The sequence below is a fragment of the Rattus norvegicus genome, chromosome 1 (assembly GCF_021556685.1).
Source record: "Rattus norvegicus strain SHRSP/BbbUtx chromosome 1, alternate assembly SHRSP_T2T, whole genome shotgun sequence".
In the NCBI taxonomy this organism is placed as follows: Eukaryota; Metazoa; Chordata; class Mammalia; order Rodentia; family Muridae; genus Rattus; species Rattus norvegicus.
In genome coordinates, this window is record NC_141534.1 from 267831344 (window position 1) to 267858339 (window position 26996).

The 26996-nt window shown below is 43.5% G+C and overlaps 1 protein-coding gene across 23 annotated transcripts in view; it reads left to right on the forward strand.

The window, feature by feature from the left end:
- Vti1a (vesicle transport through interaction with t-SNAREs 1A) overlaps positions 1–26996 on the forward strand; it is a 307420-nt gene that overhangs the window by 35928 nt on the left and 244496 nt on the right. The window lies entirely within an intron of this gene.

Here is a 26996-nt window from a genome sequence, read left to right on the forward strand (position 1 = left end):
GTTCTTACGTTCTACTCGCTGTTACAATCGGAAGCAGGGAACCCTCTGCGCCCCAGAGGGTTCAGTGCCCTTCACTCACAGCTGTCTTAGAGACTCTAGAGCTTTTTAGCTGATTGTAGTTCTGGCTTCCTAACTGTAGACAAAGGCAATGCCACTTCGCACACTGTGTTCATTTCCAGTCACCTCCTCTTGCCCATCCCAGCCCTCCTGAGGAACCTGTGGCCAGCAGCACCAGCACACTGAAGTGGCACTGGCCAGGCCAGCCTGCACACAGCAGCTTTGTCGGTCATCTGTGGCACAGACTGGGCTTTCCCATTGACCCTCCATGCCTGTGTTAGCTACATGAGCTCACTGAGTCTGGGTGTCTGCTGCTCTTCATGCTGCATCATCAAGCCTTTCTGAGCCTCCTGATCAGTTGTTTCCTCTACTTCTGCATTGCACATGGTTTCTCTTAGAAATTATCCTTGCCAACACTGATAGAGTCTATCCTGTAGGTCTACAGTATGAGGGGTGGGGGTGAGGAGAGTCATATATGTGACTTTAACTCTGTAACCACATCAAAGAGTATAGAAATAACATGTCAAGATGATTTTAGTACTACATTTTATTTAGCTTAATAGATCTAAACAGGATCTCTGTATGTACCAAGTATTAAAAATATTAAGGAGACACTTAGCATAGTTTTCCTACTGAGTCTATAAAACCTGGTGTGTGTCTTATTCTGGCCCAGCATATTTTCATATTTTGAGCTCATAGTTGCACATGGTCAGTGACTTCCTGTACTGGACAGCACCTCCAGACCACATTTCCAGAACCCTACTGGTGCATGAGGACAAAGCATCTTCAGCTTCCCCTCTAGACTGAGGATCTCTTCTGAGCCCAGTGTAGTCGCCTGTGAGACCGAGTGACTGCTGGTGTGCAGACCCTTTGCTCACAAATCTTAAAGGAAGTGGCCCAAGTTCAGCCAGGACCCTGCTCCTAGCAGAGGTGGCGGCTCCCCGGTGAGTTAGTGCCCAGGGGATCAGGTACTTCTGTACCAGACACAATGTTTCTTAAGACAGCTTAGTCTATAACACAGGATCCCCGTTTTTAAGGCAGCTTCTGTAACCTCTAGCCTACCCCTTGTCTGACCCACTTTCTCAGTAGCATATGCAATTTTTTAAACTCAAATTCAAAATGTTGTCATTCAGTAAAAATCACTAGCTAAGGGTCTGATGGATTTTATTTTTTCTTCTCTAAAAATAGGGATGTGGTACTTAAGAGACTGCAGGTGTTTTAAACTGATTCCAGAACAGTAGCATCAAAATCATAGAGTAAGGGGTGGGGGGCTTTGACATCAGTGTTAAGAGTCATAGAGTCTCAGAAATTCTATGTAGATTGTAAAAGCTGTTTCTATGATCAGTACTGCTTTTTGGTATTATTTGATATTTCTCTTTAAAACTTGCTTTTTTGGGGTGTAGTTTACATGGTGTAACACATTTCGTGGTAGGCATCCAACCCAGGATTCTAAAATGACCAAGTTGTTCAACATAAGCATGGTTGAGGGCTTCATCTGCAGCCCTGATCAGTCCAGTGCGCCATAGCTGTTCCTACTGTCTGTCTGTCTTCTCTGTATATAGTTTCCTTTTCTAGAAATTGGAAACACGCAGTGTGGCAGGACTTCTTTTATTCGATATATATGTCCTTTTATTTCCAAGTCTTACAATGTAGCAGCTTGGTGAGTGAGCACCCACACGCTCACCTCTGTGCGTGGATGACAGACTTGGATTCATGCCAGTTTTTGTTTTGTTTTCTTAAGAATTATGGCTCAGTCAGTGGTGAGAGTCCATTTCCATGACAGCGAGGACGTGTATGACAGGGCACTCTTTCTTGGGGAAGTTCTTCAGGAATGGGATTCTCCTGCACGAGCTGTGGCTTAGCAATTGGCTGTAGTCTGTCTAGAGGTGCTGCTGTCTCCTGTCCCACCAGCAGTGTAGGAGTTGGGATTTCTGGTCTTGTCAGGGCCTGATATTGGGGGCCTTTCTGATTATAGCCCTCTCGAGGATGTGGCCTAAAGACTACAGTTTTATTGTTGTTGTTGTTTTATTTTGTTTGTTTTTCTTCTCATGTAATATTCTTGTGTCCCTTTTAAAATTGTTAATGGATGTATAAAATTGTTCATATTTATATAGTATCATCTGTCTTTTTGTACATATATACATTGTAGAATGTTCAAATTAGGATAAATAGTCTGTCTCCTCAAGCATTTATCATTTCTTTATGGTAGAAAATTCTAAAACCTCTTTTATAGTTTAAAGACACACATAGTACATTGTTGTCATTAGTAATTCTCCTGTGTTAGTGCAGTAGTAAGCCAGAGCACCCTCCTATCTTAATCTAACTTGCCGGTCACCAGCAAACTTCCCCATCCCTGCAACTGCTCTCTCATGTTCCGCCTGGCCCCTCAGGACCAGCTCTCTACTTTTAATTCTACGAGATCAACTCTTTCAGATTCTGTTGGACTCAGGTCTGGTCTGCTGGCATCTGGTTCATCCACTTAGCACAGTGATCATCAGTTTGATACACACTTTTGCAGGTGATAGGATTGTACTGTTTTATGGTTGAATTATAGTCCATGACATGAATGTTGCACTTCTTTTTAATTCATCAGTTGGTGGACACTGAAGTTGTTTCCTTGTTGCACTGAATATGGAGATGCCTCAGTCTCTTTGAGTGCTCGTTTCCTGGTCTCTGGGTATAAGTCCAGTAGTCGGATCACTGGATCGTACAGAGACATCTTGTAAGTTTCATTTGCAGTTTTGCATTGACTCATGATGTTGAGCATTGTTGTTTGTGCTTTATGAGCCATCTGTGCATTTAGGGGAGGGTCTGTTCAACTCTTCTGCTCATGTTGGTAGATTGCCTGTCTTCTTATTTTGAGTAAATCAGGTAATATGATTTGCAAATATTCTTCTCCATTCTTCTTCCTTCCTCTCCCTGCACATCCCATAACTCTTTCCTGTCCCCTCCTCCACCTTTCACTCACCTCTGCCCCCCCCCCCCTTTCTTTTGATAGTCTCCCATGGTGGCCTAGAACTTCCAGCACAGCTCTCAAACTTGAGACCCTTCTGCCTCTGGCTCCCGAGTGCTAGGATGGCAGCCATGCATGCTAGGCATGGTCATAGCTTGTCCTCTCAGTTTCTCAGTGAGGACTTGGAGGTATGCTAGATGCACAATTTAGAAAATCAAATGTTTCAATTCTTTCAGTGGATTATGCTGCTAGTGATGGCTCTCACAGATCTTTACCCAAACAAAGGACTTTTCTTCCAGAAGCCTTACCGTATTTTCAATTCTCATATTTAGTTTCATGATCCACGTGAGTGGGTGAGTACAGTGAGTGATCTCTCCTTCCCTCCCTCCTTCTCTCCTTCCCTCCCTCCTTCCCTCCCTCCCTCCCTCCCTCCCCCCTCCCTCTCTCTCTCTCTCTCTTTCTTTCTTTGTCTTGGTGCAGTGGAGGTGAACAAACTTCGCTCTTCCTGTTCTGTATGTGGGTAGCCCACCTAGAACTGTTTGTTGAATGGACTCTTCTTTCCTTTAGTGATCTCCCTTAGCGGTTTGTAGACAATAAGATGTCAGAGTTCACTTCTGGACTCTTAGCTGTTTGGGAATGTGTGTAGCTACTGTTAGGCCGGGCCCCTACATTTTTATCATCACAGCTTATAATGAGTTGTGAAGTAACAAAGTATGGGTCCTCTGACTTTGCTTTTCAAAACCAGCCCACTAATTCTGCACTCTTGGCATTGCTGTACAACTTTCAAAATCATTTCATCCTTTTTTTTCTTTTTTTCTTTTGTTTTCATAGGTACAGGCGTGCTTTTTGGGTGAAGTCCTCAATAAAGCAGGTGGTCTAGGAAAGGGTGGGTTCTGGAGGCCTGGAATGTATAGGGTGGGTACCCCTGTCAGCCAAGCAGCTCTGGGCCACTCTCTCCTTTCATGCCCTCTTCTAGGGACCCTGAGAACAGGGGTTACTTCTGTCCCAAGGGTGGCTATGCATGACCATGGGCAAAGGAAGGTGGGGCTTGGGTCAGTGCATGTTCCACAGACTCTGGAGACACTGAGAATGGAGACTCCTGACTCTGTCATGTCCTGGAAGAAAGTAGGTAGGTGTGGCCAAGGGTGGGCTGGCCCTTGTTGAGCCCCAAGGCACCAGGTAGGCAGACTGCAGAGCATTCTCTGCTGAAGTCTCTGTTATCCTTTTCTTTGAGAATATTTGCTGAGGCACTGATAGAGATGTTCACTGGGAACAGTATAGATTGATTATGGAAAAAGCTGCCATTTTAACAATAGTGTTTCCCAATCAATTTGTCTATAGATTTGGTATGTCTCAGCAGTATCTCCTAGTTTTCAATATATAGATCTTGGACCTCTTTGGAGAAATTTATTTCTAAATACTTTATCCATTCTGAATGAACTTTATTATAATTTTATTTTTCTTTGTTTGTTGTACAAGTGATCTTTCTACATAGAGCTTGTATCCTGCAACCTCTCCAAACTAGTTTTCATAGATTTCTTGTGTTTTCTATCTAAAATATCCTGTTATTTGTTAATAAAAACAGTTTGAGTTCTTTAAAATGTATTTCTCTTTCATCTTTTGACTCCAAGATAATAAGCCCTTTACACTGGTTAAACAAATTGGCTTGTCTTGTTGCAGCTGTAGAAGGGAAGACTTAGATTTTAACTAATGTTGTAAAGAGTTGTTAGGGCACTCCAAATGTGACTTCTGTCAGTTGTGATGGTCAGTATGGGAATATGTGTTAATATCACGATATGTTAGTAGACTTTTAGACACTCAGTCAGCTTTGCCGTTCCTCAGCCATAGCTCACTCTGTCATTGTATGTCACCCTTGTATATATTGGTTTGGTCGCTTTACTAATGGGCTGTTAGGAGTTTCACACTTTAAATTTACAAGAATGTTTGTCTCTGCATTCCCCTCACGTCTTCATCTCCCGTTCATTTCATAGTTCTTCTTAAATAGTTGTTATGGTTTATCACCAACCCACGTACGTGACTGTATGTTGTTATTGTTGTTTGGTCATTGGTGGAAAATTTGTTTGTCTACTTTAATTTATTCCCTCTCTCTGGGTCTGTTCTATTTCCATTCCCCTCTTTGCAGTTCTGAAGGTTGAAGCTAGGGCCCTGTGTATGTGAGACAGCAGGTGTATGTGTCTGCTCATAGCAATGGAGACCCTAACTGAGACAAGTAGCCAGGAATGCTTAGGGAAAGTGGGTTCTTAGCCAAGCTCACTGGAAGTGTAGTATTACAGGTTAAGTGGAGAGTTGACCTAGGAAGAAAGCTAGTAGTGAAGTGATCATGAAAGAGACTATGTCAGAGGGGGGGGAGGAGGGAGGGATGGAGGGAGGGAGAGAGAGAGAGAGAGAGAGAGAGAGAGAGAGAGAGAGAGAGAGAGAGAGAGAACATTGTGACCAACTGAGTAAGATGCAGGCATGAAAAGTGTCTTCTCGTGTTGGTGTGTCAGTCACTGTTGTCCTTGAAAAGGACCCATAGGCTGAGTGACAGGGACTGTGTGACCCAACAGGTTTCGGTTTTGATCCTTAAAGACTAAATCATTAAGGCCAGATTATGCCACTCACTTTGGCAGTAGGGTTATCTTTCACCTGTAAGTGGATGTGTAATGCATGGGTATTCTGGTAAGGTGGTTGGCGCAGGTCGTGTGCTTTTGCCCACTACTGCAGCCAAGAGCAGAGCCTGACTCCGAGTGTTTGGGCGTGTGGTCATAACTGACTGGAAGTATTTAAATATTGTTAGTGCGTCTTGTTGTTGTTGGAGGCTGAGTTCTTTATGTCTCCTGAACCCAGAGTCTCATACGAGCTAAGCACTTTACCACTGAGGCACAGCCTAGGCCTTCATTTCCAACCTGTAGAGCTATCAGTGCCACCAATGTCAGAAGCAAATTGCCTTAGACATACCAAGGGGAAGAGAGAATACTGTGCCTAGCACTGGACAGACAATCCCGCAGGCAGCAGGTGATACAGGAAGGGAAGTGGCTCAGAAGGCAGGGTGGATAGCACTGTCCCATCCTGAAAATCACAGACACTTCCACACACAGCACAGGCTGCTGCCAATGTTCTTGGATATCCACCAGAGCTAGACAGTGATAGCCCATTGCCAAAGATACCACACACTCTGAATACAGATGCAGAGAAACTGTTTGAATTCCAGCAAATGACGTTTCTGTTTTCCTAGCTGTAAATGGGAACAGTGATGGCGCCTGGAGTGTCGGGAGGGGAAGTTGGCATCTGCGCCTGCAGACTCAGCTCTTACCCTGCGTTCTTAATACCTCAGCAGGAGTGCGCTCACAACACGTTGCGAGCTGTTGTGATTTTCAAACACAGATGAGGTTGACTTTTAAATAATGTCTTGTTCCTGTCTAGAAGAAGACACAGTCTAAATTTAGGCAAACCCCTCAGGAGAGAGAGCCTCTCTGGCCAGAGATGTCTCTGATGTAAGGCCACAAGCTGCCTTCGCTGACTCCATACTGGCACTGTTAATGACTGACTCTCTAGGTGAGCAGCAGTTTCTTCCTGTATCCAGAGGATGGGTCAGATGAGCTTGCAGAGGGATCACATCAGTGAGACAAGTCCTGCTTTCAGTGGGCTCCCTGTTGCTTACCTTAGCTATCGTGAGACCTCTGACAGTCCACCCTGGTAATTTCTGGTATCACTAATTTCTAGTATCACTCGGTATTGGCGGTCTTTGTTTTGTTTCCTCACTGGATTATCTACTTCATAAAATACTTTCTGGCCAGTGTTTAGTGTAAACAAATTATTTTGGCTAATGGTGGCCTTTATCAGCAGAACAACCAGTTTATACTGGCCAGAGAATTGTAGTGTGATTAGACCGTAATCAGTGATCTCTTCTGTGAGGAGAAGAGTTCAGGTTAAGTTCTTCTTTAGGAGCTTTCAATTCTGAAGTGCAATTATTGTGTGCCTTATAGAAGTCAATACATATCGATGTTTCACCTTGTAAGACCATGAGAGGCAACTTATGCTTCAAAATGGATGTTTTTCCTCTTGATTGACTCAGCTCTCTGCCTCAGGAAGCTTCCTGTTTCCCCACTACCAACAACAGATAGAACCAACATAGAGTCCTGCTTCTTAGAGTTCCTAGACACTTTCAGATGCTTTTGCAAACAATGTTGTCTCAATAAGATGGTATGACCAGTTAGAGGGGGCCTGAGGCCAGGCACTGCACTCCAGTGGAGCCTGGAGAGTGCACATCTCCTCAGACTATCGGCTGCTGGTTCTCAGAACTCACATGGGCTTTAAGTGAAATAAAGATGGAGTGGATGCAGCTGGAGCTTGGGCCCTTGGGCTGTTTGCCTTTGCTCACGTGAGTTTGGAAGGGTAGCATATTCTGATGAACAGTCTTAGAAGAGCTTCTGCTTAGGCGGTGGGTGTGCTGCGCAGGTAGTCTGTCACTTTAATAAATGTCTTCCTTCCCAGGCCTCTCTACCTGAGTTATTCCATTTTCACCACAGGACTGAAATGTTACCCAGTAGAGCTTGGGCCACAGAGAACTGCACTGGCAGCACGGTGCCATCCATCGATCATTCATCTGCTGGGTGTCAGCCCCAGCTTAAAGAAAATGCAGAACTCCCCAGGCTCTGTGCAGAGTGGCCTTTTCTGCTGTCTGCCTGTAAATATTCTTGCATTTGGAGGAAGCAGGATATGGCATTTAAAAATATGTATGAGGAAAATTTTAGGTGTTTAGCCTTTTTTCTATTGTATTTCTTCCTACTATAGTAGACAAGATACCTCAGAAATGACCTTGTGTTGGGGCCCTTCTCAGCATGTGGCCTTGACACCCCTTCATGGACCTGGATGCTGTGGTCCCTTGGACTCTTTCTGGCCCCCATTTTCAAGGTCTTGTTAATGTTTGAAGTCGCTGCTCTCGGCTTTCATCGTCATGTTCTCTCTCGTTAGATTTATTTACCTTAACTCGAAGAACAAGTTGTTCAAGAAAACTTTGTAGCTTTTTTCACAAAATTCCCCCAAACTATCAGGAGCCTTTATGTCTTCTTAAAAATTTCCAACACTTTCAATTTTATAAATAATTCATGTATTTCTAATGATTAGATTATTTTAATAACTGCAAATCTCTCTATTCTCTATACATGGATTCTAGGTTAGAGCTCATAAGATAGATAATTTTTTAAGTAAGAAATGTGATATTATTTCTAAGATCTTCCTCCTGAATAATATTTCTATTTGCTTTGATTTTTTTTTTTTTGGTTCTTTTTTTCGGAGCTGGGGACCGAACCCAGGGCCTTGCGCTTCCTAGGTAAGCGCTCTACCACTGAGCTAAATCCCCAGCCCTATTTGCTTTGATTTTAAGAGCACTGTATTAATTATCACATTTTCTTTTAATTTTTATTTCATTTTATTTATTTGTTTATTTGTTGTATTGTGTCTATGTGTATGTGCCACAGCATGTGTGCACTGTTTTCTGTATTGACTTCTTTTTTGTTTGTTTGTTTGTTTGCTTATTTAGTTTAGATAGGGTAGAACTATGTATCCTTGGCTGACCTGGAACTTACTATGTAGACAAGGCTGACCTGGAACTTACTATGTAGACCAGGCTGGCCTCCAGCTGATGGAGATTGCTTGCCTCTGTTTCCTGAGTGCTGGGACAAAAGGCCATGCTCAGCACTCTTTATCTACTTTCTAAGCGTTCTGTACAAGAGCCATGGAGAGATTCTTAGGGGGATGCTTAGCTCCGAGTTTACCATTTATCCGCCCAGTTTTGGAGGTTTACTGATTGCTGTTAAGTAAGCAAAACAGTGGTCCCTGCCAGTTTAGGGGTCACTAGTGACCCCTTCTTACTTTGCCTGTGCATAGATCTGCCCATATGTCTGATGTCACAGATCTTCAGAAACTGGGAGTGGAAAGGGTTCACTATATTCTTGTTCCTTCTTATGGGGAACAGCATGTGATTGCTCCCTGTGGCATCCCTGTCAGCATCCTGGCCAGTCCTTCTTTTCCCCTGGGAAATGGTTCAGTTGTTTTGGAAAATTCTGTCACCTTGAGATTTTTCTATTATGTAAGCTATTGAGCACAATATTCATAGGCAAGTGCTGACGAGTTTCCCTAAAAATACAGCATGAAGTTCTTGGCCATGGTGTTAAAATAAGACTCAGCAGATGCTTGAGAGGGTGGTGCTAGGGTGGTGCTGGGATGATGGTGGTGGTGGTGGTGGTGGTGGTGGTGGTGGTGGTGGAGGAGGAGGTGGTGGTGGTGGTGGTGGTGGTGGTGGTGGAGGAGGAGGAGGAGGTGGTGGTGGTGGTGGTGGTGGTGGTGGTGGTGGAGGTGGTGGTGGTGGTGGTGGTGGTGGTGGTGGTGGTGGTGGTGGTGGTGGTGGAGGTGGTGGTGAGTATAACGAAGATGTCCCGGGATTCCCCCACCATCTTTTTCCCATCCCAGGTCCTCATGCTGACTCCCCCAGGTTTCCAGCACAGGTCACTACTATTAGTGAGTTCTCACGCATCTCTCCAGATCTCTATGCAAGCAAATACAAGTGTGCATTTCCCACCTCTCTTTCATATGACAACAGAATGGTGTGCTTGGCGAAAGTGGCATGATAGCCTGTGTGGAAGCATAGGCAACTCTTAACCCTTGGTGGTCTGAGGCAGTTCTCTGTATCAGTGCGTGAAGAGCCCGAGAGCCTTTCTTTGTTTTCATAGTGTCAGAGAGCCTGCTTTATGAATCCGTCACATGCATGACATCAGTCACACGAACAGCTCCTTATTTAGTCTCTTCTGTTGGGTAAGTGACACAGTTTTTAAGTATTGGTTCTGTCTACTCTATTTAGATTTTAGTTATACGTGGTGTTTTGTTTTTTTGACAATTCGTATAGAGATTCTGGCCTGAGCCTTTAGGTTACTGTGTCCACTTTAACCAGTGCCATGCTCCGCACGCCAGCGTGGGGCTCACTCAGAAGAGCTCCACTCGCTTGTCTCCCACATTTGACTTTGCATATTATATACTCTGTCTTTCCGCACACTATGAACTTGATGACATGGTTAGAAAACAATACTTGCCCCAAAATTTACTCTAATTGGAGCTTTTTATTTTTTAAGTTCTTGCCAAATCTTCTATGTGCATAACATATTTCTTTTCAGGCTGAGGGTCTGTGTGTGGAAGGCAGGTATCTGGCCCTTTGGCACCATCTCTAGTGGGGCAGCTCCAGGGAGGACTCCTTTCACCTCTCACCCATCTAAAGTGCCGTGTGTTTATGCTGCTGCCATTCGATTGTGCAGCCTTGGTGTGTGAGAGTTTAGCCTGGCAGGTACCCTCCTCCTTCCTGAGCTTTAAGGACCCCTTACGGGTCTTCAGATTTTAAAACAATTATCTGCCATATATCTTATATTAATATCCAGTCAGTAGCCAAACGAGTCAAATAAGTAATATTTTACTTAAAGCCAGTGAAGGTCCAACAGCACTCACCTGTGTGTGGCCCAGCAGTGAGGCTGGAAGCCTGTTCTTGGGCTGTGTATGAGGAGGGCCTGCTGCCACTGTCTGTCGAGGGTGTGTTTCAGAGCCTGAGTCTGAATTGCCTTTCAGCAGGGCTGAGCCTGTCAGCACAATTGCATTTCTAGAGACCCTGTCTGCTTCTGGGTTGAACCTCAAGCTTTATAGTCCTACTGCCAACTTGGGTCTCTGCGGGTTCCCTTTGTGCTCTCTGTGGTCTGGGGCGTTTCTGTCTTCCCTGGTGCATAGGCTGAGCCTTGTTTTGTGCTCTTTGAAGATCCAGAATGTCTCAGATGACTGTGAGTCTCTAAGGCCCCTTGTGCCCTCCCTCTCTTATGCCAACTGCTAATGGCCTAAAATTCTGGAGTGTTTCAGATCGCCTTCCATAGTTCCTGTGCCCTAGATCTGGCCTTTTGCAGCCAAGATCTCAGGTACCCTGTACATGGGTCTTAGCTTGGCTGTCTTGCACTGCACCCTCCGATACGTGAAGTCTTGGTGCTGTTTCTACACCAGGCCCAGAGCTGGAGTCCTGTGGGGAGTGGGGTGGGCTGGAAGAAATGTTTCAGCTTTCTTGTGCACTGGTTGGTGGTCAGTGGACCCAGTACCTCGTTCTGTAGCTTGGGTTTTGGGAAACCCTGCCCTGTGTAGCAGCCCCTATACAGACTTCGAAGTTGGTTGGATGGTTTGTTGGTTGCTTTTCACTGGTGTCCATCAGACTTCCCAACCAGTACAGGAGGAGAATGCTCAGGACCTCTTCTCTAACAGGGTTGTGGGTTTCTGAAGTTAATGTCTAATTACTTAAATAACCTTACTTTATATCATTAGTTCTGATAGGTGTTCAAAGCTCTGATTTCGTAGTTTCTCCAACCTGTTGGTTTGCTCATGTCTAACAGTGGTCTCTTGTGCTTTCTTCCCATATTCTGAGAAGTATACGTCTTCTGTATATAACCCTCAGCCTTTGTTCCTTTGAACAGTGTCTGTCTGAGGGTGCCTCTGCCAGCAGCTGGATGATTCCTCTTTCTCCTGTCTGTTTCAAAGCCCTGCTTTAGGACTGGTCGGCTGGCGCCTTTTCAATCTAGCTGCTGCTCAGTGTTCTTGTTATCCTCCGCGCCTTCCTCGTGTGCTGTCTTCCTCATGTGGCCTCTTTGGGACACTTCTCCATATATTTGCATCTGTGAATAAAAATCTATGTTTAGTTTTGCTGTAAGTGGAGATTTTAGAGGGTATGTGTTCTTATTCCTCAAGAACGATGGGTTAAGGCCCCTCTTAACGAAGGAAGCTGTGGTCACAGAGAGCATGCGTTTTTACTCCTGATATATTGAGACATAGATATACCGCATCCTCCCTGTAGCTACACAGACAGGAGTGGAGCTGGGGTTTACGTCATAGTTCATTTAACTCAGACTATGAAGTAGTTTGCTCATAATGAAGTGCATTGTCTTTGATGCTTTCATGTTGTATTACTGTGTGAGTTCTTCAGAGCTTGGGATAAAGTATTTTCTCCTCAAGAGACAGAGCAGAAGGGTGAGTGAGAACCAACACCCTTAGAAAATTAAGAGGTTACAAGCAGAGTAGGTTGTAATCACACATCGACAAAGATCAAAGCTAAAAGGACAAAAGTGAGAGTTCAAACTGAGTTTCAGGAGCCAAGAGGAAGTGAAGAGCTGACTGGCTTTCATAGTCAGGAAGCCTTGGGCCATATCTGCTCTTAGAGGGAAGTGCCCATGACACGGCCAGCTGAGCAGGCTAAAAGGAATACTCACTGGTGGCTGTCGTCACGTGCGGACTTTCCTCAAATGTCTCTTAGGTGATAAGCAGTGGACTCACTGTTCTGTGAGGTTTAGTTCAGGTACTTCAGCCCTGAAGTACACAGGTTTCTTAATCAAAGCTGCAATCTGAGCTCAGGCTCATTATATGCCCAAATCTGAGATGTGTCTACTTTAAATATGTCCTCATCAAAGGCAGGAAGACAAACTTAGTGAGTGACAGTGACAACTCCAACCCCTCAGTGAAGTACAGCGCCGATGCCACTACAGCTTAGTGCTGTTGCCTGTGTGCTCCTAAGCCCGGAGTTCGACTCCAAACGTCGCAAAAAGAACACAGTAATGTGCGTGTGATAGGAGGCTGGTAAAACCAGAGAAATAAACTACCCACCCAATTTACATACTAGAGTCATCCCAGGCACACATTACCCTCCCAATTTACATACTAGAGTCATCCTGGGCACACATTACCCTCCCAATTTACATACTAGAGTCATCCTGGGCACACATTACCCTCCCAATTTACATACTAGAGTCATCCTGGGCGCACATTACCCTCCCAATTTACATACTAGAGTCATCCCGGGCACACATTACCCTCCCAATTTACATACTAGAGTCATCCTGGGCACATATTACCTCCCAATTTACATGCTAGAGTCATCCTGGGCACACATTACCCTCCCAGGTTTACATGCTAGAGTCATCCTGGGCACACATTACCCTCCCAATTTACATGCTAGAGTCATCCTGGGCACACATTACCCTCCCAGGTTTACATACTAGAGTCATCCTGGGCGCACATTACCCTCCCAATTTACATACTAGAGTCATCCTGGGCACACATTACCCGCCCAGGTTTACATGCTAGAGTCATCCTGGGCACACGTTACCCTCCCAGGTTTACATGCTAGAGTCATCCTGGGCACACATTGGTTCATTTTACATTCTAGAAGAATTTTCTGTCCATCTCTGTATACAATTGAGACAACTGTGCCTAAAGATAATTCAAAGAAAATTCTGTGTTGTGCCCTCAAATGATTAAAGGGTTGGAAATTAGGAAGATGAATGAAGATCCTGGGATCATTTTCCCCGAATGGAAGGTTGCAGGGTTGCCAAATGTCTTCAAGTGTGTTCAGAGCTCTCATGCCAAGTATGGTGTGCAGCTGTGTGCTGGTCTCTACTGTGTGTGTAACTGTGGTCCTTTGTTCAGTGAGATGTTAGAAAATAACCCCGACATTAACCAGTGATTGTCTTGAGCTTCTTTGTGGAAAGCTCGGGCCCTCCTCTTGGAGGTCTTCATGTGATCCATTCAGCATAGGGTGATATGAGGGAGCGGCTGTATTAGAGGACTCTCAAGGTCCCTTCTAGCCCTGAGGTCCTATTATTATTGAATATTTATAGAGCACCAAAATTGGCTCTGTTCTTTTCAGAGACCAGAATTACATTCCCTCCCTGTCCAGTGCTATCACAGTCAAAATTAGACAGATCAGCAGTGCCTTCATTGCCAAGTCAGGTCCAAGTTCACGGGGCGTTTGAGGACCGGGGAGTGTCTATTCTCTTCAGAACATTCGAGGGTGGTCTGTGCGTGTGGCGAGGGATGTCAGGTCAGTGCTACAACACCACAGTGAGACCCGTACTGATTTCCTCTGGGTATTTCTGTAAAATAAATAAATAAATAAATAATGTACTCCGTGCTGAGCAGTATGACTTAGAATTACTGTCTTCAAAGCTTGTAACTGAAGTACAATGGAGAGAGGGATTGTACCTCATTGCTAAGCTACTCCATATGATGTATGATGTTCTTCCACTTCATAGTGACAATGCAGAATGTCTCCGATGTGGCTCTGCAATCTATACAATACGAAACCAGGGAAACCAAACTATGGTGCTGACTTACACTAGTGCACACAAACCCCATGCTTGTATAACATATACACACATAGTAAACATTATAGTTAGAATTGCCTCAATCTGAAACGAAAGATGGTTTTGCATTTCTGTTTAAAACTATTACCTAATGGAGGGTTTCTTTGACAGTCAGCTCCCTGCACCCCACTTTCACCAATGATGCTCTCACACTTCCTGTTTAGTTTCAAAAACTATTTGACATTAATCTTAAGCATTTAAAGATGCTTGTAGAATGATGCAAAGAACTATATATTTTAAAATCCCTTTGTATGTGCACATGCCTGTGCAATGTGTATAAATCCATTTGAGTCAGTTTTATGAATCATGCATCTTGATGTGGTTCTTTTCTAGGGTGAGGGGTCAGAGTTATTTCTGCTACTTTCTTTTTCTGGAGCTCTGGTCTCCTCTAGCTCAACCCAGCCTGGAACTCACTGTGTAGTCCAGGCTGGCTGCTAGCACCTGGACCTCCTGCCTCATCCTCCTTAGTCCTGGGGTTACAGAAATGCACCCCACCCCAAACTCGTTGTTTTATTTTAAAAGTAACTTTCTAACTCCTCAAAGTAAAAACAACTTGTTCTGTGGCTCAATTATTTTTTATGTAATTATTTTATTTTAAGTATGTGGGTGCTTTGCCTGCATGTATGACAGCACCCCACTTGATGCCTGGTGCCTATGGAGGCTGGAAGACAGTGTCATATCCCCTGGGACAGGAGTGGTTTCAGTTGTAATTTGCCATGTAGGTGCTGGGGATAGAACCTAGGTCCTCTGGAAGAATGCCCCTAACTGTTGAGTCATCTCTCCAGCTCCAGAGCTTGATTATTTACCAATACGTACAAGTACTTGAAGTTTTATATTTTACTTCGTCTTTCCATTGTTGTCTTAACTGCCCTCGGGGGGGCCTTTTCATATACTTGTGTATGGAATTTATTATTCTCCTGTTCTTTAGAAAAGTTTCAAGTCTTGACAGAAGAATTGTTGCCACAACACATAAGACCCGTTGAAAGATTTTGCAAAGGTGTCATTCTAATACAGGATTTATTATGGTGTTATTACATGATTTTAATAGAAGAAAACTAATTTTCAGAATGTAAATATTTTTACTTTAAGAGTTCTGTGTAATAAAACTATATGGTCATAGTTGAATTTGTTGCCTTAGAAACTCATTTTCTATTTCGAGTGAGTGTGAGGGACTGAATTCTCATGTTTAATGGCTTCTTTTACAGTAATTTATGTTTCTTCCATTCCAGAACTGAGTCTCACTGAAAGAGTAGTTAAATTCAGAATGCAGGGGCAGCTGCACTAGATCCAGAATGCAGGGGCAGCTGCACTAGATCCAGAATGCAGGGGCAGCTGCACTAGATCCAGAATGCAGGGGCAGCTGCACTAGATCTAGAATGCAGGAACACTTGCACTAGATCTAGAATGCAGGAACACTTGCACTAGATCTAGAATGCAGGAACACTTGCACTAGATCCAGAATGCAGGGGCAGCTGCACTAGATCCAGAACGCAGGGGCAGCTGCACTAGATCCAGAATGCAGGAGCAGCTGCACTAGATCCAGAATGCAGGGGCAGCTGCACTAGATCTAGAATGCAGGAACACTTGCACTAGATCCAGAATGGAGGGTCAGCTGCACTAGATCCAGAACGCAGGAACACTTGCACTAGATCCAGAATAATGATGTAATGTAAGGGACACCAGAGAGTGAGATGTTAAACTGCTCAGGTGATTGATGGGGAAATGGAAGTTCTTTTTATTCCTAAAGCTTTGTTGCTGTATGTAATTGCCTTATTAACCACTTGAGTATTTAGGATTAACATCAATCTTGACTAAGTCACCTCTGCATTTGTCTGAAGCACTGTCACTGTAGTGAGTTCACTGAAGCTTTGGTTTGCTTGTGTGGACTGAGAAGACAGAGCTGGAGTCAGCTTAGGCTCCAGAGTGATGGCCTCGGCACCTGACTGCTTCCTAGCAGCAGCACCACCTCCATTTCTGGATAGAGCAGGCCGAGACCACGCTTACAGTGCAGCCCCGTGTCACCTTCTGCAGCCACTGAACGCTGCCTTTGAACTTCACTGGAAAGCCGCACTCTGATGACATTTAATTCCTGCTTGTTCCTCCCTTATATTTCTTCATTTTAAACATGCCGCATGTTTGCTTGATGTTCACTACTGCCAGAGCAAACAGGCAATATTAGTTCTAAGAAGATTTTTCTTTCTGAAGCACCTCTATTCAGGATGTGTGATCTATTGTAATTCTTGTTCATTTGAAATACAGCAATTTGTTCTTGTCAGTAGAGGGTGGGTTTGTTGTTTTAAATTGCTGGGTTTTGTTTTTGTTGGCATATTCCCCAATACAAATTGAATGGCTGACAAACATCTATTTGTCTGACGGTTCAATCTGGATAAGTGCCCTCCGTTGCCTAACAGTACAATTTGGGGTCTCAGAGATAAAAGCAACCTGAATGCCAGGATTGCAGCTGGGCTTTCTCATGCAGATAACAGAGGCAATGCACACTCCTGGGTCTGCAAGTCCCAGAGGGAAATATGTGAGGGCATCGTCTCATGAAGCCGTGGGCTTCTGCTCCTTCAGATCAAAACAGGATAACTAACTCCCGACAGTAGTAACGTGCATGTGAGACCTTCCTAGACCTGAAATGAAGAGGAACGTGGTATTGGCTTCTAAAGTTGAAGAGCATATAGTTGCTTAACATTTTCCCATAGCACATTTGATTTTGCTGAATGGATTTCCTTTCGGCTTTAAGATTGTTATTGAAACAAGTTACATCTTTAGGCTGTGAGTCTTCTGGAGCTCTGATATTCTGCTTCATTTGGGGTTGAAGGAGGCTTTTTTCTTCCCAAGGGGAAGAGGTGAAACTTGGTCCCTATTGGCTCATCTCTTTCTAAAATCGTGAGTATTTCTGTAGAAGCATCTCCCAAACGTAATTCATACCATTTTTTTTTTCAAAAAGAAAAAAAAAGGATAAAATGTGTGATAGCCACAGTTATGAAGAAGGAATAGATTGAATGCAGAAGGTAACAAACGTCCTTGAAGTACAGTAAAGAGCCCAGGTAGAGCTACTGTAAGAAATAAGGGTTTAATTGCTAGAGCCTGCTGACTGAGAAATATAGGAAGGTGTGAGGTCATTTGTGCAGGCTATCACTCCTACTGAACAGAGGAAAGCGGAGGAATGGATACAGAAGAGAGAGAGTGCCACAGGACTGTACTGAGCAGAGACACCCTAGGGCAACAATTCCCAACCTGTGGGTTGTGACTCCTCTGGGGGGGTCACATATCAGAGAGCCTGTATATCAGATGTTTGCATAAAAGTAGCAAAACTATAGTTATGAAGTAGCAAGAACTAATTTTATGGCTGGGGGTTACTACAGCATGAAGGATCACAGTGTTAGGAAGGTTGAGAACCTTCTCTTAAATTAAGGTTTCCAGTAGGAATTGAATGTATAGGTAAAAACTTTGAACAGTTTCTAAGGGTAGGTAGATGGCGGGCACAGGTAGACTCTACAGATGAATGCGAAGTGGGCTAAGGATGAAGGCAGCAATTTATGGTTAGCTGGAGGGGTAGTGATGGTGGAGAGGTTGGGCAGAGACGAGTGCCTGGGACTCCTACAGAGGTGGCTGCTGAGGAGCACATGGGGAAGTGCACCACAATGACAGTGTTCCATCAGGACTCATCCAAGTCCAGGGAACTGAAGCCAAATCTCATAAAAATTAAACAACAAAAGAGGCGAAGTGTGCTAGATAGTAACCAAAACAAACTGACACGGGTTCTATTGTTGGATGAGTGGATGATGGTGCAATGGGCATGTCTCCTGCACAGAAAGTACCAAATAGTACAGGTCCATTGTCGAGAAGGAGGTAGAGTTCAGTGTCAGTGTCCTTGTGTTGTAAGCACAGCATGTGGAGGGATAATTGAGCAACTCTACAGTAGAGAAGCTGGACGAGTGCTGCTTCAGCCAAGAGATCGAGTGACATCAACAATGACATCATGTTGGTTGTCAGTGGCTTCGCTATGATGCAGTACATAGCACTTTCCCTCCATTGCGTTTCTTTTAGAAGCACAGAACTCTAGACTATTGGTGAGGAAAAAAAAAACCCACTTGAGGGATTTGCTCAAAACTGTGAGGCCATCACAGATAAGACCAAGAAATTACCTCAAGTCAAAAAGAGCTAAGGACATGTTACACTTCCATCTATAAGAGGCCTTAGATGAGATCTGTGGATAGAAAGAGAAACTTCATAAAAATTAAATATGCAGGGATAATGTTTATATACACTGTCCTTCCTTGCCTGCCTAAGGCATCTTCTGATTAGTCAAAATAAAAATTGATGGCCAATAAGCTGAGGCAGGATTAGAATGTAAAAGATTCGGCAGAGAGGAGAGAGGAGAGAGAGAGGGAGCGAGGGAGAGAGACAGAGAGAGACAGAGAGAGACAGAGAGAGTAAGGGAGGAACTCTGGGAAATAGTAGGATGGGGAGGTTCCCCACTGAGCTTTGGAGGAGTCAGACATGAAATTGAGAAGTAATTAGCTATGTGGCAAACTTAGACTAGAGATAGACTAGTATAAATGGGTTAATGTAAGTTACAAGCTAGTTGGGGAACAAGCCAAAGCTAGCCGTTTAATTAATAACTGGCTTTAGAGTCCTTACTTGGGAACGGAAACAATTACAGAAGCACAGGAGGTGTAACTCCTTACCTGTGACAAACCGGATGTGACAAACCGGATGTGGGTTGAATGAGAACTTTCTCATTTCAGTGCAACTTTTATATAAATCTAAAACTATCTGAAATCAAAAGTTTATTTAAATAAACAGAGTCAGTAGACTTTGGCAGTGAATCTGTGGGCATTCTGGGAACACTTCAGGAGTGGTAGGACAGTATTGTTTGCAAGTTGAGGAGTGAATGGGACAGCCATAGGTGGTTACTGGACCTAAGTTTTTCACGGCCACTCTGCCTCAGGATTCAGATCAAAAACCTATGTCTTCCAGATTAAAAGTCTAATTGGGAACAATAACCAGGTTATAATAATGCCTAACATGAAGTAACAATCCCTTGTTTAACTGGAAACACATAGTCAGTAAGCTTGGCTGGCTGAGAGCTCGCCCAAGATCACCACTCCCTTCAGCCCATGTAATACCTAGAACACGGGGTTTGGCTTCTTTCCACTTCCTGGTGCCCCTTTATTATTGAACCACACAGTTTGTATTTTTCCTTTCTAAGCTTGATACAGTTGATCAGAACACTCTTCATAAAGGTAAACCAGAGGACAACATCTATGCTGGAACTTTTTGAGGCTTCCTTTGTCATTGCTATTAATCTGAATCTCTTTACCTTAGCCTCAGGCAGACTCTTCAGACAAGGGCAAAAAATAGCCACATTCTTTACCAAAATATTACAAGAACAGTCTCTAGGCTACATATTAAAATTCTTCCCCGAAACCTCTTGAACCAGGCCCCCACAGTTAATCCCTCTCAGGAACACTGTCTTCCTTGCCTCTGTTAGTGTGACTCATTAAGTGCCACTTAAAGCATTCCACTGCCTTCCAAACCAAACCAAGCCAAACCATAGTCACACCTATCACAGCAACACCAACTTCTGTCTTAACTTGGGTTTTATTGCTGTGAAGAGACACCATGACCAAGGCAACTCTTATAAAGGACGACATTTAATTAGGGCTGGCTTACATTTTCAGTCAGAGGTTCAGTCCATTATCATCATGGTGGGAAGCATGGCAGCGTGCAAGCAGGCACGGTGCAGGAGGAGCCAGGAGGCCTACGTCTTGATCTGAAGGCAGCCAGGAGAGGACTCTCTTCTACACTGGTTGGAGCTTGAGACGAGGACCCACAATGGTGAACTTCCCCACACTTATTTAACAAGGCCACACCTCTTAATATAGCCACTTTCACTGGCCAAGCATATTCATAGCACCACAGAAATGCAGCGTTTCCGAACACGGCTGAGGCTGGCTTACAGTGTCAGAGGTTTAGTCCATCATCACCGTGGCATGGCAGCCTGCAGGCAGACATGGGGCTGGAGAAGGAGCCAAGCGTTCTACATCTTGATCCCCAGGCATCAGAAGGTGACTGTGTCGCACAGTGGGCATAGCTTGGGCATAGAAGACCTCAAAGTCCATCCCCACAGTTACACTCTTCCTCCAACAAGACCACACATACTCCAGTAAGGACACATGTCCTCACAGTACCACGCCCTATGGGCCAAGCACTCAAACACATGAGTCTGTAAGGCCCAGGCCTATTCAAACCACCAGTTTCTTGGTGTCAGTTACACAGAGCCCCCAGCATCACTTGTTGCTGGATGTGTGGATTACCCAAATTATGCCGTGGACAGCCTTTTCAGGATACTAGGCATATTTCACAGAAAAACTGTAGGTGTACGAGTTCATTACACTAATTTATGTCCTGCTCTGGTAGTTGAGTTTTACAAACAAAACATCTGCTCCATGACTTTCGCTTATCAGAGTATCATTTCCAGTGTGGGTATTATGTCCGGTAAGTCTGTGGAATTATTTCATTTTATACTCAGAAAGACTTTAAGGAATGAGGTTTCTTTCACTGCACGCTCACACAATTCCAGATGCTTTCACTAACATCTGCACATTCTATCAAAAGCTGATTTTTCTGAATGATGTAACTTAATTGTTGATTGACAAGCCAACATGATGTAAGACAGAGCCACACCATATTCAGCGTCAGTGTCAAAAGTCATAAACTACAGGCGTGCTTAAGCAAGTGGGGCCTTGATTCCAGCTAACTCCTGTGGCATTCTGAAGCACCAGTGCAAGTGAGAAACCTCAGCCATGTTCGGAAATGCTGCAAGAGGGAATGGAGATCGCAGCTACTTGGGTCGTGGGCTGCCTGTTTTGCCAGTGATTAAATGATGTAGCACAGTGTGGCCCACATTCCTCATCTAAATGAAAGTCTGCTTCACCTTAGCCCTGCACAGTCCAGAGAATTCTTCTTCCATATGGATTGCATATGGGTTTGTGTGAGTCTCTGTGTTTATACATACACACATAACCTCATAATGTGCATATAAATATTCACATGTGTATTGTAGCTCACTCTAGAAAGCAATTAAGAAATGTGGTATGATTTATCTCATAATGTATAGCCAAAACATAAATGCTCGCTTTAAACATGTCAAATATTCCTGAAAGGACAAGTGAAAATGAAGAGTGACTCTGATTTTAAATTAGAAATTTCAGTCTATTTTCCTAGAATTTCATCCCAAAGAAGGATGGACTCTGTGCTCTCATGCTTTTCCCACTTGGTGGTGCTTGTCAGTGGAGTGTGTCAGTATTTCCTCTCTGGTGGTGTGAGTGTGGTCCCTTAACCTTAAGTTTATGCAGGATAGACAGTATACATTCCTGGGTCACTGAGGTGTCTCAGCTCAGAATCCATGTGGTGGGAAAAGAGAAGAGACACATGAAAGTTATTCTCTGACCTTTATATATGCAGCACAGTACACATGCACACACACCTACACACATGCACACACATGTGCACACATGCACATATACATATGTGCACATACCTGCACATACATGTGTACACAGTTGCACACACACTCATGTGCTAAGTAAATAAATATGTAATAAAAATGAGAGTATAAGTTCCCTTTACTGATGCCAAGTACTGGCAGCATGTGAACCAGGCACTTGATGTTTACCTCAAAGGTTTAGACTGGTCAGCATCTAAACTCTCTCTTGAACAAGGACAACTATGCTTAGGGTTAACTCCTTAAGAGATTGAAACTTACTTCCTCTAATAGTATGGGAGAATTAGTCAGGTTTTTTATTTTTCTAAACCATCTGCAATTGCAGCACCATTCATATCAGAATTATTGAGTCAAACTCTGTGGACTTCCTCCAACACCTTCGGTGTGTTGGGAAAGCATCTCTAGGAAGGATGTAGTAATGGTGCTCTTAGTCATGTGTGTGTCAGCTTCATTCGTACTATGTGTCTTATCAGCTGGTGTCAGAGGAACATGCTTCCTGCGGTCATCACAGCCGAAGTGTTAAGAAAGATTTGCACTCGTTTATAATATTCTAATCCTTGCAATAACCACAGGAAGTAATTGTTAAGGTCACTGTTGTAGCGATGAGGATCGCGATACTCCGTGGCCAAGATCCCTGACTGACTGAGGTGCTGCCCATGTTCTTTCTGTGCATCCGGTCCTAGCCGTGTGCCAGTGATCAGGCCATTGCTTACAGGCTTGCTTTGCTTGGATGTGAGCTGTGTAGGGTGAGGAGTTGTCACAGAAGTTACTCTGTGGGTGGAAGGATGAACCTAGCCATGGACAGATAGGAGTGTGGTTGGGGAGTGGAATACTTGGTGCCAAAGATATATTTTCAAAACTACTAGCTGGACCTTATAGTGCTGAGGTATTATTTAATTAGAACCAGATAGAATTAGGTAAGATGTGGTGGCCAGCAGCCATATGGGTAATAAATATAATTCCATACTGGTCTGCAGATAGCTCAGTATCAGTCACAACAGCGGCAGTCACGTGCTTTGGAGCAAGCAGTTAAATTATTTGGCTCTGAAAGCAGAGGAGGTTTTAATAGGTGTGTCACCTGGTGGCCATGGGCATTATTCATTTAATAATGAAGGACCTGAGAACCTTGGTAGAAGCAATGGCAAATCTGGCCAGCGTGCGTCGTTTGTTTTAGAACTATGGAGATATCTGTTAACTGCTGCTGGAGACCAGTGTGATTAGGAAGTGGGACAAGCTGTTCCTTTTATTACACCAAAACCACATTGCACTTTGTATCAATTATTTGGCTGTCTGCAGCATGTAGATTAGAATGAATGGTTTTCTCGGTGTTTGTGACTATTGCAGATTGCTGATTAATAATTAGAGTACTGAATGAAGGAAATTAGGCCAAGATTGAATGGGAATGAGAAAGTCTTAATTCAGTCACACAGATGTCAGAAGCAGACTGTCTCGAACAGCTCATTCAGGATAGTGACATCGTGCATACCTGTGGTGTTATTTGCTTCCCATGTAAGACTCGAGTCAGATGCCTTTGAGATGGTTTCCTCTCCTATGCCCTGTGATGTAGCTGTACGGCTATTAATTTAGTGAAATATCCTGTCTGCCAGGTGTGGGAACTAGCTGATTTTATTGTAATACCAGATCATTACTTAATTCATATGCAGCCAAGCAAGCACATGGAAAGCATTATAAATCTATTTACAATGTGGCTGGTCTGATGATAACACTGCATTAAACTCCCAGGTGAGGCAATTTAAGCAATTGCTTTGCCATGTGCACGCCATGGAAATTAAATTCTCATATACGCTTTGGTAATAAACCAACCTGATTGTTATGTTTTGCTTGTGGTAGACTGTACAACCCTCATTCTGGTTGCAGATATGCTGTGTCCCATGTGCAGCCATACAACAAGCAGTGCCAGAAATGACAGTTTTTAATTAATTTAATTTTTAATTAATTTAAACTAAGCTAATTCATGCTCTTCCCCGTTTTGCAGTATGTGCTCACGAATACATTGAACTTAACTGGGAAATGTTGAAGTGTATGTTATTTCAAGCCAAATTCCAAGACCAAACTGAACAAGTGTCTCTGTTTGAACTTGGCTTTAAGGAAACCATCCAATCCCTGAGCAAGCATCCTGTCCATATCAACGCAAATTTCTTTACATCTGAAATTCTCACTTCCATAACTGCAGACTCACTTTTGTCTTCATTGTGGAGTTGAGGGGGAAACTTGGTAGCTCTAACGTCTCAAGGCAAACAAACCTACTGTTAGTTTGCCATATTCCGGTCATGTCTATTCTACAGATTTGCCATATTCCGGTCATGTCTATTCTATAGATTTTTCAACTGTATTTAGTTCATTTGAAGTATGAGGTATAAATCATAGAAAGAGTAAGGTTTACATAAGCACACAACTAAAGTGAAGCAAGTGTGTATGTGCATGTGTGTGAGTGTGCACACAGCATGTGTGCATGTGTGTGAGTATGCACACTGCATGTGTGCATGTGTGTGAGAGTGCGCTCAGCATGTATTTGAAATACTGTCAGCTGAAGCTTTGCACCCTTATCCTATTGTGAATTGCAGTAGAATTCACAGCCCTGAGAGCTCTCCTGAAGCCACACATGGAGCACCGGTAGACAGTGGTAACTGACAACTAAGACTAAAAATGTTGACAATTTCTTGATTTGCCTGGTTAGCTTATGTAGAGAAGTCATTAACTATTTATAAAATGCATTATGAATTGGGTTCCTTCAAACTGTAGCTGAATGTGTGACATTTCCAGCTCAAATTCTCATGCTTGCATTTGGCTAAAGTATAGATTTTATACTCTTAATAATAAAGTGAAAATATTTTAGGTTTATTAAGATACACTAAAGGGTTCATTTCATTATCTTAGAATCTTCTAAAATAAAATATTATATAGGTTCTTAGTAATCCAGCCTGAGGTTTTTTTTAAATCCCATAAAAGACAACATGATTTATTGATGTTTTAGGAACAATTATCCTTAAAACATGCCATTTGTCATTGAAAAGAATTTCATCTTTATTTATTTTTTAGTTGTTGTTTATCAACCGGTGCAGGGATGATTTCAAAGACTGAGTTATGGTTAATTACCTATAGTCAGCTCATTAAAAAATTCAAATATCAAGAAATTATGAGAAAATGCTAGTGTTGAGCTTCCAAGTATAATTCATAATAAAGAACAGCATGGGTTTGTTTTATTTTTGGAAAATGGAATGATCTAGTGCAGAGTCCCATTTTTGCATTGTTGTGCCATTCTGGCAGAGAGTTATTTCTGATACTTGCAATGAAATGTCTTTACCTTCCTTAAGTCAATCCTGCCAGGGACCACTTTGTTATGCTCAGCACCTCATTTGCTTAATTACATCCAGAGAAGCCTTCCAAGGCCAGCACCAAGTCCCAGTGTGAGGGGGACTTTCTCAGAGACCACCCTTCAGCTGTGGGGGCATCCTCCTCTCTGGTCCAGCCAGGAGTCTCCTAAGTGCTGCTTTCCAAAGCACTGTTTCCTCACCAAACCAAGATTAGCTGCTCAGGGCTCTGCACTTGCATTTCTTTTTTGTTTGAAGTATACTAAATCTAACTAAGAACATAATGTAATTGAACAATCTCTGCCAATTTGTTGCTATTTTGGTGAAAAAGGGAGAAAACACAAACAATCTCCATATGATATTTTTGCGTCCTGTGGAATGTTTTAGTCCCCCATTGTGATGAAATGAATAATGCACAAGGCAGCTCTGATACCATAGCCTGTCGTAAAGCTTCCCAGTGCCTTTAATGCTGTAAAATTCTTCCGCTTAGCTGGTTTGGCACTGTGATGGTGGGGATCTCCAAATGGGCAAAAAGGTTTGGTGTGATCTAAGCATGGTACTAAGATCATGCAATGAGCTGACCGTGTAGCTTAGCATCTCGGAATGCTGTTCTGTATGAAGTCAGTAGATGTGGGCAGTCCACAGTAGCTCAGCAAGACAGACAGGCTAAGCATAGGTTTTGTGGTAGGAAAATAGCTGGCGAGGCCACACTGATGGGGCAGAGCCACTCCTGAACTTTTAAGAGATGGCAACTAGACATCCTCACCAATACCACACTCTCGGCTCTGATTCCTCCCTCCTGTCATACTGTTTCAGTTTTATTTATCTACTTATAGAGCCCTGGCAGGAAGAGTGTGGAAGAGGGGGATTGTGGGCAGGCAGAGTGGGTGTCTCTGTCTACTCTGTAGCTCTGGGTTGTTTTCCTGAGTCTGTCCAGAGGCGGTGGTTTGAAGGGTAGAGGAAACCCTCAGCCGAGCGTCAGGACCTAGAGATCCTAGTCTCAGCTGAAGGAGTTGCTAAACTAATATCTGGGCGGCGCATGTTTGTTTATATTCCATAAGCCTTTAAAACTGGCTTCTGCTGGATCCAGCATATAATTTGCTTAATTACAGCCAGAAAAGCAGTAAACTAAATTATATGCAATAAGCCAATGCTCTTTTATGTGCCACCCTTGGGAGAATCGAGAAAACAGTAAAAAAAAAAAAAAAAAAAAAAAAAAAAAAAAAAAAAAAAAAAAGAAAAGAAAAGAAAAATATTTTCTGCGTTTTGTGCTTCAGATAAGGCACCCACTTGAGAAAGACTAGCCTTTTTAAATGATCTGAAACTCAGTGGTTGTTCTGTCTGTGGTTCTTCTAAATAATGATTTTAAGGTATAGTGAGCCAAGGAAGACCAAGCAGCGTCACTCAGTGACGACTGTAAAAATCTACTGCACATCTCACCATTGCTTCCTGCGTGTGCGTGGGTTGCAGGTGGCCCTTTGAAACCGTCGTACCTTTCCAGACCACAGACGGCTGAGTAAGAACTTGTAAGTCCTAGATAGATTGCAGAGGCCCAGGAGGGGATGCAGGCTTCCCGCCTCCTCTCTAACTGAGAAGCAGACAGGGCAGCCTGAAACAGTGGAGCTGCAGTAGGGACCAATAGCCAGACTCAAGTTTCACAACTAATTCTCAGAGCCTCCCAGCTTCCCAAAATGTGTGTATTTAGATAATTCATGAGTTGTACAGCCACGTCCCTCTGGCTGTACAGGTGAAGGTAGGGTCCTCGAAAACTACAATTCCATTGTCAGATGTTGACTCGTAGCCCACTGCCTTTAGTTACTGGAATTGGAAAATTTGCTTCCTTTACCAGTGTCTGTCTGACTGCCTTTTCCCCTTCTCCCCTTTGCTCCCCCTTCCCTCACCCACGTTACTTTTCCTTAGGCCAT